Genomic DNA, 20,106 nt, shown 5'->3' on the forward strand with positions numbered 1-20,106 from the left:
GTCCTGGAGTACTGGGCCCGATTCTGTAAAGTAGGTAGTGCCTGGGGCACATGCCATACATGCATCCCTGTAGATGCGCCTCTGGGTAGGGCTGGGGCTCCCTAGACAGCTTTCAGGAGCATCTTGCGCTTTGCCGCAATCACAAACGCACAGCATTCAGTATTTTTGGTGCAATTTCATTAAAGGAATGCAGGATGCAGGATGAAGTCGCATTTCTTGAAATTGCTCCGGAAAACATTTGGTGTTTTGTGTACAAATCACTCTCAAGAGGCCTTCATATTAACATTTTAAAATTAGTTAGTAATATATCAATTTAAAGGATGGGAATAAAGTTTAGAGTCAATAACACACATTTTTTAGTAGAGAAATATATATATTTACATAGAAAGAGGGATAAAGTCCTGAAAGAAGGACAAATGAGGAGGAAAGAGGGACTGTCCCTCCGAAAGAGGGACAGTTGGGAGCTATGCCCCTAGGACTCAAAGCGCATTAAAGAGAACCTGTACTGAGTAAAAATATTTAAAATAAACACATGAGGTAACTTCAAATGAACATTACATAGTTACCTTGCCATCAGTTCCTCTCAGAAGCTCACCATTTTCTTCTGACAATTATCCCTTCCAGTTCTGACAATATTTTGTCAGATCTGAAATATATCAGTTGCTGTCAGTAAAATATCAGTTGCTGTCAGTTATAGCTGAGAGGAAAACTGATGTACCAGGTAATGTCCATGTTTTCCTATGGCTCAAGTGGGCGATGTTACAGTTTAACTGTGTGCTGACCAGAAAGCTGTTATGGGTAATAACCATTTTCAAAATGGAGGACGGAAGATCCCCTTGATCACAGTGGACAAACAGGACGCGGGACAGGAGAAAGACACTGAGTAGTAGACTACATGGAAAGTAAGTATGACTTGTGTATGCTTATTTTGACTTTTAATTTTCAGTTCAGGTTTTCTTTAAGGCTCCCTGCACACTGCAAATCTGTTTTGCGATTCCGATTCCGTTTCCGATTTTCCCTGAATATAATAAACAGAAAAACGGAGGAAAAAAACGCAGCATGCAGTAACGATTAAAAATCCGAATCGGATGTAAAAAAAACAATTAAAAATTGTAGCAATGGTGGGGTTGACTAGTGAACAGCTTTGCAGCAGCATTCTGTACTAGCTGCAGGTGGTTGCAGGTCTTTGTTTGGTAGTTCTGTATAGAGAACATTGCAGTAGTCCAGCTGTGATGTGATGAAGGCATGATAGCTATTTGCGATTCTTAGTGGGTCCCAGGCCTAGAGGATATATGTCTGGCCAGATGCCAAATTTCCCTCTTGTGGACTGTCTGACTTGTGCCAAAAACCGTCCGGAATTTCTTTATCTCTGTGTGTCACCCTTTCTAACAGCTGATGGGAACACCCTCTGAAGACCAAATGTACGCTCAAACTCACAGGAAACCTCTAGTCTTTTCATCTCTGGAAGTGATCAGCTTAAAGTGGACCTGAACTCAGAACTCCTCTCTGCTCTAAAAGATGCACAACAGCATAATAACCTTTAGGCTGCTTTCACAGTGGGAGGTTACAGGCGCACGTTAGTGCAGCCTGTAACGCTCCCCCAACGCACAGCAATGTAACACAAGTGGGCTGTTCAAAGTGCCCACGTTGCGTTACATGTAACGCTGCACGTTGTAGTGAAAGTGCAGCATGCTGTGCGTTCTACGACTGTTTGCACATGCTCAGTGGGGGGCGGAGAGGAGGCGGGGAGATGCCGCTATAGTAGCCGCGCACATGGCTACTTAATATGCACTGCACTGGCGGCCGCTGATTGGCCCGACGGGACCACGTGATGCGGAGTGTCTTGCTCCGCATCACGTGGTCCCGCCGGCCAATCAGCGCCACTCTGGGAGACCTTATGCGGATAGAGCCGCCTAACGCGGCTCACTCTAACGTCCTCTCCCGCACCACCAGGCGTTGCATTAGGGGACGTTATGCGACCTTAACGTCCCCTATAATGCAACGTCCTGGTGTGGAAGTAGCCTTAAACAAAAAACATTTCTTTGTTACAGCTCATACAAATCTTAAAATAGATCTGCACAGTTTCTACTTCCTGATTCATGGAAGCAGACATATTGTTTACAGCCTGTGCTTTCAAATGGGCTTATCTGCCATAGGCAATCATGTGACACAGGGGGATCAAATTACAACTAGGGATTAGACACAAATGAGGGGGAATTACGCAGGCTAAACTCTCTAAATACATACAGAGTGCATTTCTATTATGTTTTCCTTGTGTCTGTGCAAGAGCTCAGGTCCACTTTAATATAAGAAAATAAACATTTTGCCTATACAAATGCAGAAAAAAAATATAACTGTATCTTTGCACAAGGGGGTTACGTTGTCTGAAAGCCATCAGGACTGGTTCGTACTAGAACTAAAAAGCCTTGATTCTTGAAATTTTGACAGAGGGGCCCAGGTGCTAAGGGGCCCCACAGTGGCAGCTCCTTCTGTGCGCTTGCTCCCTCCTCCCAAACTCCACTTCTCCCCCCTGCACCGCTGAGGTCGTGCTAAGCAGCAGTAGCCACAGCAGAGCATATACTTTTTACTAATTACGACGGGACAGGTCTTCTCTACTACTTTGTGTATGTGTGCCATGTAACCTATTAGTTGTGCGTCACAGTCATACCGAGTAGTAAAGAGGACCTGTCCTGTCAGTATTAGGTACATTATCCACTGCAGCTGCACAGAACAATCGGGAGGGGGGGGGGGGGAGAAGAGGTGTTTGGGGGGCTCTTGGTGGGGGGCTCGGCTTTCTGAATTTTGCAGGGGGTCCAGGCTGCAGGGCCGGTTTTAAGCCACACGGGGGCCCTGGGGCAAAAGTAACTTGGGGCCCCCCTACATCCCCCCAGCAAAGTCAGCCGCCAAACCGACTGCTGCCCCTCGTGGTCTCTCATAGACTTCTCCCATGGCCCCCGGCACATTGTGTAGCTCAGCTGCCTTGTAATAACTCACCTGTATCAGCTGCTCCATTCTGTGCTTTGCCTTCAGCCCTGCTGCCCGTGTCTCCTCCATCTGGCACATGATACATGGCACCTCCCGCTGGGCGGGTTTTCAGCAGATTGTAGTGCGTGTGTACGCACTGTCGGCGGACTGATAAGGCTGTTCCTGAACGATCCGCCCGGCGGATCGTTCAGGAACAGCCTTATCAGTCCGCCGACAGTTTCATCTAACTCAGATACTGAGGATGAAGATATAGCATTTGACTTTTCATTAATTCCCCCGTTTGTATCCCGGGTCAGGCAGGCTATTAACTGGGAGGAAGATATATCTTCTCCTAAAAAAATAAGATATTATAAATACCTGAACAAGGATAGAGTAGCATTTCCTCTAATGGAAGAAATTAAAGATCTCATTAAGGAGGAATGGCAAAAAAACGTTAAAAAAACCTTCATTAAGAAATCGTTTCCAGAAAATGTATCCTCTTTCAGAAAAAGATGAATCTTTACTTGAGTCTAATCCGGTTGTGGATGCGTCATTAATGAGAATAATTAGGAATGTTACACTTCCGATTGAAGACTGTAATTTATTTAAGGATGTTTTAGATCGTCAGATCGATCAAGACCTCAAAAGATCTTATCTTGCCTCCGGTGAGTCAGCCAGAATTGCAGTCTCTTTAACTTCAGTGGCAAAAGCTGCCAAAGTGTGTATTGAAGATTTGCAAAAGTCTATCAAAAGGAGGGATGATGTGGATAAAATCTCATTTGCCTTTTCAGAGTTGTCGTTGGTGGCAGAATTTGTAGGAGCCGCAAGTGTAGATTTAGTTAGGTCTATTAGTAGGTCCATGCTGTACGCAATAATGGCAAGAAGAAGTCTATATTTGAAGCCATGGTCGGCAGATCCCACGTCTAAGCAAACATGGGCAAGAATTCCATTTGATGGCAAATACTTGTTTGGCTCCAAGATGGACGCAGCAATTTCAAGGGTAACGGGGGGCAAATCCGGCCTTCTCCCCTAAGATAGGAAATTTAGAAAGCAACAATTTCCTCAGTATAAAAAACAAGTATTTAATAAATTCTCTGAGTCAAAATCATATAGGCCAGGAAGAGAATACAGAAGAAACTGGAAGTCATCACAAACTTTCCCCAAGAATAATAGACCGAGAACCGCAAATACCACCTCGGAGTCTGTCAAGCCTTTTTGAAATGAGGCCCGTCCAGGATATTCTATTCCGGTAGGGGCAAGATTGTTACATTTCAGGAGTATCTGGGCGGGAAACATAAAAAACAACTGGATAGTAAGAACAGTTTCTCTGGGTCACAAGTGGGTTTTCAAGGGTCACCCACCAAGAGACAACTTTATAAGGACAAAAATTCCAAGAATGAAGGAGAAAACACTAATATTAGTAAACTACGTTTCCCAATTGCTCAAACAAAAAGCTGTTTGTTTAGTACCTACGTCAGAAGAAAATACAGGCTTTTACTCTCCAATATTCCTAGTAAAAAAGAAATCGGGAGATCTCAGACCGGTCCTAGATTTGAAGAAGTTAAACAGACATATACGCATTCCGAAATTCAAGATGGAAACCCTTTCATCAGTGACCATGTCGATGCGGCCGGGAGATTGGATGTCGTCCATAGATCTGAAGGATGCGTACTTCCACGTTCCGGTGCACCAAAACTTCCAAAAATTTCTTCGTTTCGCGGTAGGTCATCTCCATTTGCAGTTCGTCTGCTTGTCGTTCGGGATCGCTACTTCTCCGCGAACCTTTTCAAAAGTTTTGCTTGCGGTGATTGCGTTCGTAAGACTACAGGGAGTGCGCGTCCTGCATTATCTGGACGACATCATTCTCCTGGCCGCATCAAAGCAATTACTATTACAGCACCAGACAATAATGATAAAGACTCTAGCAGATTTCGGCTGGATTATAAATTACACAAAGAGTCAGCTTCAACCTACTCAGAGAATGACTTTTCTAGGTGCAATTCTAGACACGGTGGATCGAACAATTTCTCTGCCACAAGAAAAGGTGCTTATCGTTCAACGGATGATTCACACTGTAAAGCAGATGGACAAAATTCCAGCCAGAAAGTGCTTAAGACTGATAGGCCTAATGTCATCAACAATCCAAATGGTAGCATGGAGTCATTGGCACCTCAGACCGTTTCAATTAAATTTTCTGGGCCAATGGGACAAGATAAGCATGAACCAGCTTATAAAAATTCCAGTGGCAGTAAAGAATTCTCTAGCATGGTGGCTAGAAACTCACAATCTAAAAAATTGCAAGAGTCTGTTTCCTTTACCATTGAAAATATTAACGACAGATGCCAGTCATATAGGTTGGGGAGCAGTCCTAGAGGATTATTCAGCTCAAGGCTCATGGAAACTTCAAGTTCAAGAAATAGTCTCAAATGCATTAGAACTCAGAGCGGCATATCGAGCCCTATGTCATTTTCTGCCAATGTTGAAGGGGGAAGCAATACTGTTGAGGATGGACAACGTGGCCGCAGTGTCCTACGTAAAGAAACAAGGTGGGACAAACAGTAAGTGCTTGATGAGAGAAATTCATCCAATCATGACACTAGCAGAGGAGCATTTCAAGGATATTTCAGCAATATATCTTCCAGGAGTCCAGAACTATCAGGCGGATTATCTGTCCCGGTACCGGCTCAACAACAACGAGTGGTCGTTACATCCGGCAGTATTTCAACAGCTAGTCAAGAAATGGGGCATGCCTCAGATAGACTTATTTGCGTCAGAGGGAAATCACAAAACTCCCCTATACTTTTCCAGGTTCCCGGATCGTCACTCTCTAGCAACAGATGCATTCTCCCAAAAATGGTGGTTCAGGACAGCATACGCGTTTCCCCCAATACCACTAATCTTCAGGTTCCTGCAGAAGCTCAGTTATCACAGGACATCAGTGATAGCGGTTCTCCCATTTTGGCCAGCCAGACCATGGTTTTCTCTGATTCTGCAGATGGCAGTGAAGGAACCTATAATGCTCCCGATCTTCAAAGGTCTGTTGACCCAGGGCCCTGTGTCACACAGAAATCTCGAGCAATTACATCTGATGGCTTGGAATTTGAAAGGGCTAGGTTAAGATCGTCTGGGTGCTCGGAAGAAGTAGTTAATACTCTACTAAAAGAAAAAAAAACAACAACTACAGCATCTTACAATAGAGTCTGGAAGGCGTTCTGTGATTTCGCCTTAGAAAATGATTTTCCAGTGGATAATTTTAAAGCATGTAATTTATTAGCTTTCTTGCAAAGAGGACTAAATCTCAGTTTATCCTACTCAACTTTGCGGAGGCATATATCTGCAATATCTTCAATATCTGGTGTATTATGGTCCTCTCACCCATTAATAAAGCAATTCTTTAGGGCAGCAATCAAGCTAAAGCCACCAATTAGCCCTAGGTTCCCTAAATGGGAGCTGCCTTTGGTGTTAAACTTTCTGGCATCATCTAAAGATTTCCAAAATGATTCAGCAACACTTCAATACCTGTCCTGGAAGGCAGTGTTTCTAGTCGCCATAACCTCAGGGAGAAGGATTTCAGAGCTACAGGCATTATCTTATAAGGAACCTTATCTTGTTTTTTATCAAGATAGAGTAGTCTTGTTTCCAGTCCAATCATTTCTCCCGAAGTGTTCTTCATTTGTTTATTTCAATCAGGAATGGACACTTTCAAGTCTTAAATCTCCGAATGATCCGGCTATTCCTCACAGTTTGGATATTCCGTCCACAATTAAAGCCTATGTGGAAGCAACTAAAGACCTAAGGGATTCAGATCGCCTATTTGTTATCCCAACAGACTATAGAAAAGGGAAGTTTGCATCATCAAGAACTTTGGCTTCTTGGATTGTGAATTTAATACAAAAGGCTTACAAGTCAAGTAACTTAGAACCTCCGCAGGATATCAGTGCCCACTCGACTAGAAGCATATCTTCTTCATGGGCAGCGATGAGTAAAGTTTCCTTATCCACTGTATGCAAGGCCGCTAATTGGGCCTCAGATCACACTTTCTTAAGACATTACTGTGTAGAGCCAGCCTCACTTTCAACGGTAGAATTTGGAAAGAAAGTTATTTCCTCTACCATGAATAATGCATTATAACTACTGTTTGGAATATACCTTTATTTTGATTAAAATGTGTGTTTATGCAGCATTCCCACCCTGTGTTGTTGTCTGTCTAGTTAGTGCCCATTAGTATACTGACATGACAAACACTAGGGAAACTGGAAAACTGTATACTCACCTTGGGTAGTTTTCCTTTCCTAGTGTTTGTCCATGTCAGTATACGGGGCCACCCTATGCTGTCGGCTCGTTCTACTTACATGGAATGACAGTATGGGTCACTGTGCACCTTTTATCTCTTTAGGACGTCCTGTTAGGGCAAAGGGAGGCGGGGCTTTGCCCATTAGTATACTGACATGGACAAACACTAGGAAAGGAAAACTACCCAAGGTGAGTATACAGTTTTCCAGTGTATTGCAGTCCCAGATCACACAGAGGCTACTTGCCTGTAATAGGATTCCTGTCACTGCCGGTCTCTCACACAAGTCAGAAAGCAGCCCTCCTGGAGTCTAGGGACTTTCAAAAACTTTTCAACTTGTATAACACCTTATCCACACATGCAGTAATTATAACAATGGGGAGAGACAAGACAGATGTTTGCCCACGGACCCCCCAGGCAAGCTCTGCATCATGCTGTGTATATTTACCAGCTTGCCTGCCCTCTAATTGCACTTTTATCAGCTAGCCTTGTGTTTCACATTGCCTTACAACAACAAACCTAAATACACCAGACACCAGACCAGCCCTAAATCACTGAATGAAAGGCGGCCTGGGGGGAGATGGCCCCCCTTCCCCCCTGGCCAGTGTGTGTCTGCCTGCCACTACAGCTGAGCTGAACATGCAGGCATATGGTAACAGTCTGAAAGACCACCTGGGGGGCCCAGCAGAGGTCAGAGGCCCTGGGGCATTTGCCCCTTTTGCCTCTATGGTAGCGCTGGCCCTGCCGGGCTGTGTAAGTTATGCCACTGTACAGATTGTTAATTTACTGAACTACTGGTGGCTGTTCCGCTTGTTACAGCACCAGAACCCAAACTCCCAGCATGCCTGATTCTTCCACACACCGGACAGATGTCGGACATATCATACTAACAATGCCATCATGACATGTCTGATGCAACAGAGGACTGAATGGTTGCTCCACAGGTGTTCCATTGCATGGATGGTGGTGGAAACATAGGCGCTCTCACCATCCACAGAATTGAACACCCGAGTGTGAACCTTGCCTTAGGAATGGCTAGCGAGATGCAAGTAATTGGATGCAGGATTGTGCCAGTTTTGTATGAAACTTTATGCAGTTTGAAAATGGACCAATTTAATCCCGCCAAGGTGAACTTTCAAGCTGCATACTTTTATTTAGAAAATGTGCATAATCCTGCATCAACTCTGAATTATTTGCATCTAATTGACCATCCCTAGCTAGCCTAAAGCTTGGTACACACCTTCAATTTTGATTGGCCAATCACTGACCAATTTTACTTTCTCTATGTAGTATGAGGCATAACCTACCAATCTGCTCATAGTATTCAATGTATGTTGATCCTAATGCTACATGGAGGTGGTAAAATTGGTCAGTGATTGTCCAATCATAACTGAAACTGTGTACTAGGCTTTAGTTACAACATGCATGTAGATTCTGTCTAACGAACAATGGTATAAAGTTATTCTGTATAACAGTAACAGTTTGGAATCAGAAGGATCACTAAGGATGAATGAACTTAAGACATCATTCCTCAAAGAAATACTCTTATCAGGCAAAAATAATACACATTCACACAAGAAACTGGAATGTGATTTTACCTAATGTGCCACTCATTACACAATTTACTGAATGCTTTAGTAAAGATTCATCCACATGTTTGTTTTATAAGTTTCATCAATGTGCATAAAATTACCATAAAACGTGAATCAACTCTGAATTTGTTGCACCTCATTGACCATTCCTTGCGATGCCAGTTAGGGCTCAGCCACACTATAAGCGCTTTTCTGAGCATACGTGATTGCATCGATTTTTACCGCAATTTTAATAAAAAGTGAATGGGAGTTATTTTTAAAAAGCGCTCAGAAAGAGCTAATCAATCACAAAGTGCTCAGAAAAGCGATTATAGTGTGAATGAGCCCTAGGGGCTGGTGCACACCAGAAGAGCTTTTCTAAGCACTTTGTGATTTTAAAAGCTCTTGCGAATGTTATTCTATGAGTGTGTTCACACTTGAGTGATGTGATTTTGTAAAAATCCCCCATAGCAGTGCAATCACGAGAGTTTTTAAAACCTCTAGCGTTTAAAAAGCTCTTGTGGTGTGCACCAGCCCTTATATTAGGCGTGAGATGGCAAATATAACAGAGTATTGTTAATATGCACCACCAGTATCGGCATTATGACAGTATTTTTATTGGTGAATTTAACATTTGCCAGATTCCCATTGTCTATCCAATCCCCCCCAACCAAAGTGAACTCCCTCTAATGTTACCCTAGTCCTGATGCCTATTCTCCTAACTAAACACTCCTACCCTCAATTTTGTAGCCCTATCACTAGCTCTATGGCTTACCCTACCCCCAAGCGCTGTACAAACAGCGCAGGAGATTTGGGTGCAGCTGGCGCCACCAGACTGTAATAAGAATTACGACTACAGGCGCTCAGTGAGTAACTTCGGCGCCATCAAAATACAAAGCTCAAATTACTTTTAAAACACTGTTATTCAGCCAGCAGCAATAGCTGGAAGCCGAATTACATTTTTCACCAATATCCATGGCAACCTGGAGGGGGAATAGTAATTAACGCCACTGGGACTTGTGCAGGAGCATGGTAAGCCATATATATTGGCTGTATCCTGCGCCCAAAACTCCCAGGGGCATATTCATAGGTATGCCCCTACCCCTAGCCCTCCTAATCTGAGTACCTAACCACAAAGCCTAACCAACACTCAGCTCCTGTCATATTCAGTGGCTGTTTCTGCAGTTCAGTTTTAAGATGGCCAAAACACTGCACCACAACTAACCACTTAAAGAGAACCAGAGAGGAAGCACCCTCATGTATTTTACCTTATAAATCAGTGGGAATATGACAATAAACACCTAATCTGCTCTTTGTTTCATTGTTCTCTGTTTAATCTGAATTATCACCTCTGATAAGAATCCCTGACTGAGCATTCAGTCTGGCTTTGCTACGGAATGATTATAGCTGAGTCTGTCTTCTCTGGTGTCTTTTCAAGCCCAAGCCTGCCCCCTTGTGGCTCTTCTATAATGACTCAGCTATAATAATTCCCGGCAAAGCCAGACTGAATGCTCAATCGGGGGATTCTTATCACAGCTGTAACAGACACTTTTAGCAGTGAGGATGAAAAGGAGAGCAGGGTAGGTGTTTTCTCTAATGTTCCCACTGATATATATGGTAAAATACATGAGGGTGCTTCGTCTCTGGTTCACTTTAACTCCAATGAGGCAGCTGCGGCCTATCTTTGACACTGAGTGCTTGTATCAGCTGGTGCCATGTGTGGCGGTTTTATTCTTAAAGTGGACCTAAACCATGGCAAAGAAAAAGTTTCACTTACCTAGGGCTTCTACTAGCCCCCTGCAGCCTGACCCGTGCCAGTCCTCCACGATCCTCCGTACCCCCACGTGGCTTAGTTCTGTTTTCTGCTTTAACAGTGGGCCGCCACGCGTCACTGGCCGCGTGTATCCTCGTTCACATTCCCGTCCACAAGAGCTTCCTGCGCAGGCACAGTACAAGGTTTTCCTTACTGCGCCTGCACAGGACGCTCTTGCTGATGGAAACATGAATGAGGATGGGCGCAGTCAGGGCAACGAAACTAAGTTGAGGCGTGGAAATGGAAGATCGGTGAGGACCGGCGTAGGACAGCACGGCTGCAGGGAGCTGGTAGAAGCCCAAGGTAAGTGAAACTTATTTTTTGCCATGGTTTAGGTTCACTTTAATATTAATAAAGGTGATTATATTTCTGTCCTAAGTTCTGTATGCAATCCACCGTTTGATTCATGCTTACCGGTAGTCAATATTTATGTTTCCCTGTAAAGTCCCTGGACCTGAAACCTGAACTCCAATTTATGAGTCGCTTCCTTTTTTAAAAACAGGATGTTTAGAATTAGAATGGTAACATTTATTGGCTAACATAAATGATAAAGAGTAAGCTTTTAGCTAATAAAGGTATTGTCCTGATTCAAAACTTCCTGCTTATTACTGATAGCTAACATGGAACAATACTCAATTCCATTTTAATGTACCTATTTTAATATAAACAATATCATCAGTGTTATAAAACACAGTGAATAATTTATTGGCGTTTCCCAGGGATGGGAAAAATACTAACAGGCTATCAACGTGTTCCTCTAATGTCAGTAAAAGATGAAGAAATATTGTGGATAATGTTCCAGAAGTGGAACACGCAATAATTAATGAGGAACTGTAACCAATTATTTCCCCAATGCAATAAGGTTCACAGAAAGGAAACTGTCAGGACCATGGTCCTAACATCACACTGTGGGTGGGGTTTCACAACAATATCAGCAATACAGACCCACCCCTAGATCATCAGGGGGTCTGTATGGCTAATATTGTTATGAAACTCCTCCTACATTGGAACCTAGGTCCTGACAGTTTCCTGTCTGTGAACCTCGTTGCATTGTGGCAAATAGCTGTTTCCAACTGCCAAACATGGATCAAGGAGAGAAAGAAGGAAACATCCGGGCACCATCCGTCTTTAAATGCGTGGCGGTGTTTATTGGTTATAACAGGTCACATACCATTGGAGCTGTCAGCTAAACATCAATGTGCTGGTGGTGGTGAGTTGGAGGTGGGGGTGCCAGGTGTCAGTCGGGGCTTGCGACGGCCGTTTCGCGTCTACTAGATGTGATACCACACGGGTCGCCTAGGGAAGGCCGGGACGAGATCTCCCGCCAATTTCTTTGGAAGAAATCCCCGTGCGGTACCCCTATCCAAGAGTGCCCTGAGATCCGACTGGTAATGAACGGTTGGATCACAAGAGAGCGGACAATAGGTGTCTTTATCATTCAACTGCCTTTCGGCCTCTATTTTATATTGTTGAGCAGACATTATAACTAGATTTCCACCCTTGTCCGCACCTCTTATGACCAACCTATCGTTCATTCTCAACCAGTCAAGAGCTCTTCTCTCCTCACTGTTCAAATTAGGAAGGGCTTGCTCATAAATTTGAGCTTTCATATCCTTCAGGACAGCGTCAAAGAAGTGATCAATGCTAGACCCTGGGGTCACCGGGAAAGGTCGTATTGACCTACACGCTCTGAAGGTTTGGGTGTCCCCCAGAGTGAGTCCCCCTTCAGATAGGGCACAAGGCCAGTCCATTCTCCCGCCTTCTTCCCAAAGTTCCATCAGTAGGGCTTCTACCTCCTCATCCGTGGGTTCCCACTGCATTATTGGCCCTGGGACCAAGTTGCTAGTGGTGGGACCCTGTGTCATCTGAGGGGCATCCATTAAATCACCCTCTATTGCCTGACTGGTGGCACCTGGGGTAAACCCCGGCTCACCAATCTTTGCGGCTACTGTCATTGGGTGTGTGGAATTTATATTTGAAGGTGCTGTGTTCTCCTGATATTTATTCCCATTGCACGATTTCCAGATTTTTGACACTCTGATAAAATGTATACAGAGCAAATACGTTGCTATGTATAAGGTGGAGCTGGCGACGATTATCGCTAACCATTGGTTGGCAATACGTAGGCGGGGATTCCCAGCACCTTTGCCGCTCCCCTCTCGCAACGTACTATGGGTAATGTAGTCCAGCCGGCCAGATGCTGCGCACCCGTGCTTTCTCCGCAATCCCTCCCTTTGACCTCTCCAAACACAGGCGGACGTGACACCCGGAAGGGGCGGGGTTATCTCCCGCATATACCGGATGTTTTCAGCCCGCCTCAGCAATAGGAGCGCAGCGTGACCAAGCGTCTAGTAGACGCGAAACGGCCGTCGCAAGCCCCGACTGACACCTGGCACCCCCACCTCCAACTCACCACCACCAGCACATTGATGTTTAGCTGACAGCTCCAATGGTATGTGACCTGTTATAACCAATAAACACCGCCACGCATTTAAAGACGGATGGTGCCCGGATGTTTCCTTCTTTCTCTCCTTGATCCATATTTGACAGTCTTTGTTCCTGCCACGATCCGAGGAGCACACGTCTGTGCAGGTGGATGCGAGGTCACTGGAGGAAGGGTGAGAGACATATTGTTTGCTTTTTGCCACACACACGTTTTTGCAATTCTGTAAGAAGGGAGTGCCACTCAATACATCTAAGTCTCACAAGGTATCGGTTTCCAACTGCCAAACAACCAGTATCTCCCTCTGTGAAAATGTACTGTATATCTATAAAAAAGAAACCTTTTAGCCTATCACATTGTTAGTGGGTGTGGTTATAAATAATGGTATTTGGTGCGGTGCGGTGCTGTGTAGTCTTTTCTTGTCTGCTATTAGTGAAGATGATGACATGCAGGCTCATTTTGGATCAAACAACATGAACAAATTACATGGCGAAGATCAATCATTTCTTGATCTATTTTTTTTAACTTTTCACATTGCAGTGTAATGATTTTTTCCCCTTTTCGCTAAAATTCCTCTGTAGTACGCACATTTGTTTCAGTGCAGCATTTGTTCAGTGTTTATACAGTGCTCTGCATTGGATCTTCTCACTGATGGCTGCTTGCAGTTCAGAAGGCGGGGCAAACTCTGGTTCTAAACACAGGAAAAATAATACACTGAGTTCCAAATGATTATACAAATTGTATTTAAGAGTCATAAAGATTAAATATTTTGTCTTTCAATTAAACTCATGGATGGTATTGTGTCTCAGAACTCTTTTGATCACTCAAATAAATCTTAGACACCTCTGATAACTATTTTTCCGGATTAAAGGAAAACTGCTAAAAAAGAGTGTTCCACAAGCAATATGAGAAAGAAAAATGATCTCTCTGCTGATGAAAAGTGTAGTGTGAAATAGTTGAATGCCTTGGACAAGGTGTGAAAACCTTTATATTTCACGAAAACTTAAGCATGATCATCATACTGTTAAAAGATTTGTGGCTGACTCAAAGCACACATGGGTTTGTGCAGATAAAAGCAAAATGACAAAGATTTCTGCCAAATACATCAGATTAAGAGGACAGCTGCTAAAATGCCATTACAAAGCAGCAAACACATATTTGAAACTGCTGGTGCCTCCAGAGTCCCGCGAACATACAAGCTTGCGGGACTCTGGGGGCACCAGCAGGGTTCTCCAGAGGATTTCAGTGCATAAACTGTCTATTCAACAACCCCTAGCCTAAGCTCACAAGCAGAAACAGCTGCAGTGGGCCCATCACTACAAGAAGACTATTTTTAAAACAGTTTTGTCTATTGATCAGTGCCATGCAACTCTTATGGTCCTGATGGATGGAGTGATGGATGGTTAACAGCCACCACCACATCCCAACAAGGCTGCAATGTCAGCAAGGAGGTGGTGGAGTAATGTTTTGAGCTGGAATCATGGGAAGACAGTTGTTCAGATCCTTTAGGGTCCCTGGAGGTGTGAAAATGACCTCTGAAAAGTATGTGGAGTTTCTGACTGACCACTCTGCTCCATGGTACAAAAAGAAGAACCATATTTTCCATGATAAAATCATCTTCATGCATGACAATGTACAATCTCATGCTGCAAGGATTACCTTTGCGTCATTGGCTGCTATTGGCATAAAAGGAGAGAAACCCATGGTGTGCCCTCCATCTTCACCTGAGTGTGGGAGGCATTTTACATCCAAACGGCAACTCTGGGAGGGTATTCTGACATCCTGCAAAGAAATTCGTGCAGAAGCTCTCAAAAAAAACCCTCACAAGTTCAGTGGATGCAAGAATTGTAAAGCTGCTATCAAATAAGGGGTCCTATGTTCATATGTGACTTGGCTTGTTAAATTGTTTTTAATTAAAATAGCTTTTGATTTTAGTAAATATGACAAATTCAACAAATTACCATTTTCAGTTCTTTACAACCTATAAACATAATAATTTGGAACAGAGCATTTTAAGTTTTTTATTTATGAAAAACATACAGTTATCCTTATGAGGTCTGTTCAGTAACATTCGAATTATACTCTACTAGTAGATTACACAAAAATCATGCTGACTACCACTTGCATCAACTATTTAGGAAAATCAGAGAAATACATAATTTACACAATTATTTGGAACATGGTGTAAGCAGGTATTGGTGGTGAGAAGTAGCAAGGAATATCAGGCCAGTCGCTTGTGTGGAAAACCCCTAAGCGATACTATACACCAAGTCTGGATTTATTAATATTTAAAATGTATCTGCAATTAGATGGTAAATATATGTAACCCTGGCTTGGGTTGCAATCGACCACAGTGAGGGTTAATGAATTAGCACTTCAAGAAATCCTGGTGTATTTTGCAGAATCATTTTTGATCACTGTCTTGAGAATATCTTAAAGGGTTACTTAAAGCAGGGGTGTCACAGGAGCCCTAGTGGCTGACCGCACTTAGCCTTCTAAACGGTGCCAGCGCACGGATCGTGCGAACTCTGGTCGCAGTCAATGCGCAGGAACCGTTAAGAATTAGCCGCAGACAACTCAGAAGGGAGCCTGTGAGACACGGGTAATTACAACGTACACACGATTCCACGGTATCTGCCACCACCACTGGTATGGGCCAGTGGACCTGATTTACTGACTGACTAGTCCTGCGAATAAAACGGTTAAACACACGGTATTCTGTCTAGCCAACAACAAACAAACAGTAGCGTATCTTCAGAGACCCGGGATCAGTTCTGTGTGTGCTGATAAGCAGGGTAGCGGAACAGTGAATGACTTGGAAGAAGTCTTTTATTCACAGCAATATAAATAATTAATATATACAGACAATTATTAAAATCAACAATTATTAAAACAGTAATAGCCAGTATAAAAAATAAAAGAAGGGAGAAAAATACTTAGTTCCTGGAAAGATGTCCTTTAGTGGGAAAACTTGTAAAGTTCTTGGTTTCAATCAAAGTTCAGAGTTCAGACCAGGTGGATGCCAGCATATCCTCAAGCTGGCACCGATGAGTTCAAGATGTTTTCAGGGTGGAGGACTCAAGCCCGCCTGCTGGCTCTGTGCTTTTGATGAAGCTGGTTTGGGGGTGTGGCAATTCCGGCCCCCTCTGAACTACCAGCAAATGACAGTTCATTCCCTCTGAGAGATTTTAGAGCTAAACTTATGAATTGCTGTAACTCCTGAACCATACACGTTACATTTTGGGGGGTAACAGCTTCATACTTGGAGGAAAATACAGATTAATATGATATCCGACAAGGCTAGTGCAGCAGATCAGGGTCCTGGGTAGATTCATACCTGGGTTGTAGGGGCCCCGGGCCCCTCTCGACTGGTATCAAGAGATCCAGCATGACCCTACGGATCCAATGATACCGCTCTCATAACCACCCTATTTATTGTATTCTGTAAATGGGCAAAAGATTATATAGTACATTCATTTCTTCCTGCTAAGGCTGGAGTCAGCCTGACTGGAATCCAGCTGTGTCTGCTTCTTGGGATCTCCCTCTATGAAAGGAACCTTATGGTTCCTGTAATTAGCATCTGGATGTGAAATCAGCTGGGACCAGCTTTCTGAACTCAAGGGTTTGCCCCTGCTCGTTAGCATATCAAAAGAGCCATCCTGCAGTTAAGGTGATGCTATTTCTCTGCTGAGAAAGGACTGCAGACCTCCTACACAATAAATCCAGATTCTATCGATTTGAAGCGCAATCGATGCAGAGAATCGAGTGCGATCGCTTTTTCTTCACGGGCGGTTACAGGACGCGCCTGCGGCCCCGCAACCGTCCGTGACAGCACCCCCTGGGGAGAAGGCAGATAGACATTCATCAGCAAGATGTGTGTCGTTGCCGCTAACCTGCGAGATCTGATCTAGTTCCCCGTTGGCGTTCTGGGGTCGGCTGCCCGCTGCGTGTCGGCCAACCTGGCTGACGGGTCTCGGGTTGCCGGTGCGGCGGGAAAACCTATTGGAGCCTGTGGCTCGGTTCCCCTGGACCGGTCGCGGTCTGCTTCCCTCAGGGTTGACCCGACATGGACCGTTCTGGACAGGGTGTTTGCGTCACTGCAGTCGGACGTGGTGTCTGCCGGGACTGCTGACAACGGGCAGTGGGTTGGTTAGGTCAACAGCCAGCCCACGCAGGGTTCCCCTGCTAAGTGGCTGTGGACCTAAGGGAACCCCGCGGGAATCCCTGGACCTTCCCAGCTCCTGACAGACGGCACATGCTCCACAGTAGTTTGCTACATCCCTGTTCATCCGGGGCCAATAAAACTGTTTCCGAATACCGGCAAGTGTCTTGCGGACCCCTGAGTGCCCTGTCAGAGGATTACCATGTGCGGATTTCAGCACATGTCCCCTGAACGCACTCGGGACCACAAGCCATTTGGTATTCGCGTGGGATCTACCTGTAGGGGGCTGTACAGACTCACTGTACAGTCTCCCACCTTCCCAGTACACCTTGAAAGCGGCCCCGTCTGCGAGGGGCTCAGCGGCTTGCTGCCTGAGCACCTCCAGGCTTGGGTCACTTTGTAGTGCGGCTGAGAATACGGCGCTGTCAGTTTCAGCCAACTGGCTCATGTCACACGAGGCCAGCGGCTGAAAGGTCTCATCCCTGTGGTCAGAGGAGGGGGAGGAGGCCGGAACCCCCTCCACCTGTTCTGAGCTCGGGTTCTGAGCAGTGCAGCTGCGCGGTACTGCTAGCACAGGTACACTGTCAGAATGGCACAGACGGACATTACTCAAATCATCATTGCATGCAGTAATGACATTGACAGGTATAGACATTTTTTCATTACAGACAGGTTGTAAAGTAAACTCAGGTACAGTTACAGCATCATCACAACAGACAGTCTGTACATCAAACTCAGGTGCCTTTGAAGCAGGCACTATTGAACCTGGTACCCTTGAACTGGGCACATTCAACCCACCTCCCCCTGGTGCTCCCCCAAGTGTATAAAGTACCTGGTGGTGGGTGGAGAGTCCGTCTCCTTCCGTGAGCGACAAGGCGGTCGGGCAGGTTCATAGTAGGACACAAGCTTGCCCAAATCAGTCCCCAGCAACACAGGGACTGGGAGATCCTTCATAACCCCAACAACCCTTTCGTGGACCCCTCCTCCCCAATCCAGCTTCACTCTCGCATGGGCTATGTGAAAAAGGGTGCCCTCTACTCCAGTAAGGGCAAGGGATCGGCTGGAGCTGATGCTCTCCTTTGGCACAAGGTGTGAGTGAACTAACGTGATGTCAGCTCCGGTGTCTCGAAATCCGGTGACAACTTTGCCGTTCACTCTAACAAGTTGCTGCTGGTCGGTTCGGTCGCGGATTTCCTTTCCGCGGGCAAACAGGACAAAATCTGATGATCCAGGCTGTGGTTCGCTGGCGGGTTGCCTCTGCTGTGGGTGAGGTACAGGTGATGCAGATGATCCAGGTGCTGGTGGTGTCTGTCTCCGCTCCGGACAGTCGAATTTCATGTGTCCGGGCTGGCGGCAGTAGTGACAGGTGACCTCTCCAGGGGCTGCAGCCCTGGGTGCAGAAGCTGTGCTGGGTGGCCTCTGTGGCTGACGGCTCACAGGGGCAGGAGAGTCTGCCGAGGTATTGGGCTGACCTCCTCTCCAGCTGGATGGGACAGTTCTGCGGGTATCAGCCACCCGGGTAGTTGCAAAAGTCTCAGCAAGGTCTGCAGCGACAGTGGCTGAAGCCGGCCTGCGTTCTAACACAAACTGTCGTACATCAGCAGGGCAAATGTTCAGAAATTGTTCGAGGACTATCAAGTCCTCCAGGACGCCATAAGACCCTTTGGTGAGGCCTAGAGTCCACTGGCGGAGTGTGGTGAGCAAGCTGCTGACCACATCTCGGTACGAATCAGAAGACTTTTTCTGCCAGGCCCTGAACTTTTTCCGATAGGCTTCTGGCGTCAGCTGGTACTTAGTAATGATAGCGTCTTTTATAGCAGCATAATCATTATCCTTCTCTGCAGGCAATTCTGTGAAGGCATCAAGCGCTTTGTAGCGCAGCAACGGTGTCAGATGCTTGGCCCACTGGTCTTGGGACAGACGATACTGACGGCATGCTTTTTCGAAAGATCGCAAGAACAAGTCAATGTCTGTGTCTTTCTCAATATTAGCAAATTTAAATTTTGCACTTACGGGTGGTGCAGCTCCTTCAGCAGGGAGGCTGGGCGGTGAACTCCGGCTGGCCTGTTGAACCTTTGCCATGTTGAGCTCATGCTGTCGTCTCTCCCGTTTTTGCTCCGCCATGTACTGCAGGTACTTTTCCAGGTCAGTCTCCATCAGCTTTCGTAATGCCTGCTGCATTACCGGGTCAGCACAAACGGACAGTCCAGTACTGGCCGGTTCCAGGCGAGTACTTTCAGAAACTCTGGGATTGGGGTCCACACTGACAGTGTTATGATCGCTTCTGCAGCGTTTACTGCTGACTGCAGTGGTATTGCAAACCAAACAGTTCTGATGTCATTACATGCATTTGCTTGCATAGTTTGGTTTGCACTTAAACTAGTTGCTGATTCCATCTGCAGTCGCTCTGAAGTTAATGACAGTTTAATATGCTTTTGTGTAAACAAACATTGTCTGCTGCAGTGGAGGGGCAGTCCCTTTCCTGCAGGCTGCATATCATTGTCTGCCTTTTCCTGCTGTCAGCCTGTGATTAATTACCATTCACTTGTGTGGGAGTCTGCAGGTCTGCTCCCATTGGATGACCTCAGTATAAAGAACTGCTTCCTGCAATGCCTCATGGGCTACCATAGTTTCAGACTCTATCTGTTACTCTGCTCGTGCCCCACCTCGTTCCTGGTCTGTGTGGACTGCGCTGACTCCTGCGAAGGGGTCAGCGAGTCCTCCTAGTTCTGCTCTTGTTCTAGAAGTTGCTACTTGCTTGTCTTGTGTCATATATTGGTTCATCGCCAATATATACGCATACTTGCGCATTTTGTTATTTTCCTTGTATTCGTGTTACGTTAATATATCAGTGTCGCTGAT

General features: G+C 45.3%; 1 protein-coding gene across 1 annotated transcript in view; it reads right to left on the reverse strand.

Annotated features, from left to right (window-relative positions):
* Positions 1-20,106, reverse strand: part of CPNE1 (copine 1) — a 186,927-nt gene that overhangs the window by 85,178 nt on the left and 81,643 nt on the right. The window contains exons 4-5 of the mRNA XM_068263637.1: positions 14,742-14,864; positions 13,671-13,773 (exon numbers count right to left, since the gene is read on the reverse strand). The gene's annotated coding sequence lies outside the window, so the exon portion shown is untranslated. The remainder of the gene's footprint in view (positions 1-13,670; positions 13,774-14,741; positions 14,865-20,106) is intronic.

Source organism: Hyperolius riggenbachi, chromosome 12, assembly GCF_040937935.1.
Source record: "Hyperolius riggenbachi isolate aHypRig1 chromosome 12, aHypRig1.pri, whole genome shotgun sequence".
Lineage (NCBI taxonomy): Eukaryota > Metazoa > Chordata > Amphibia > Anura > Hyperoliidae > Hyperolius > Hyperolius riggenbachi.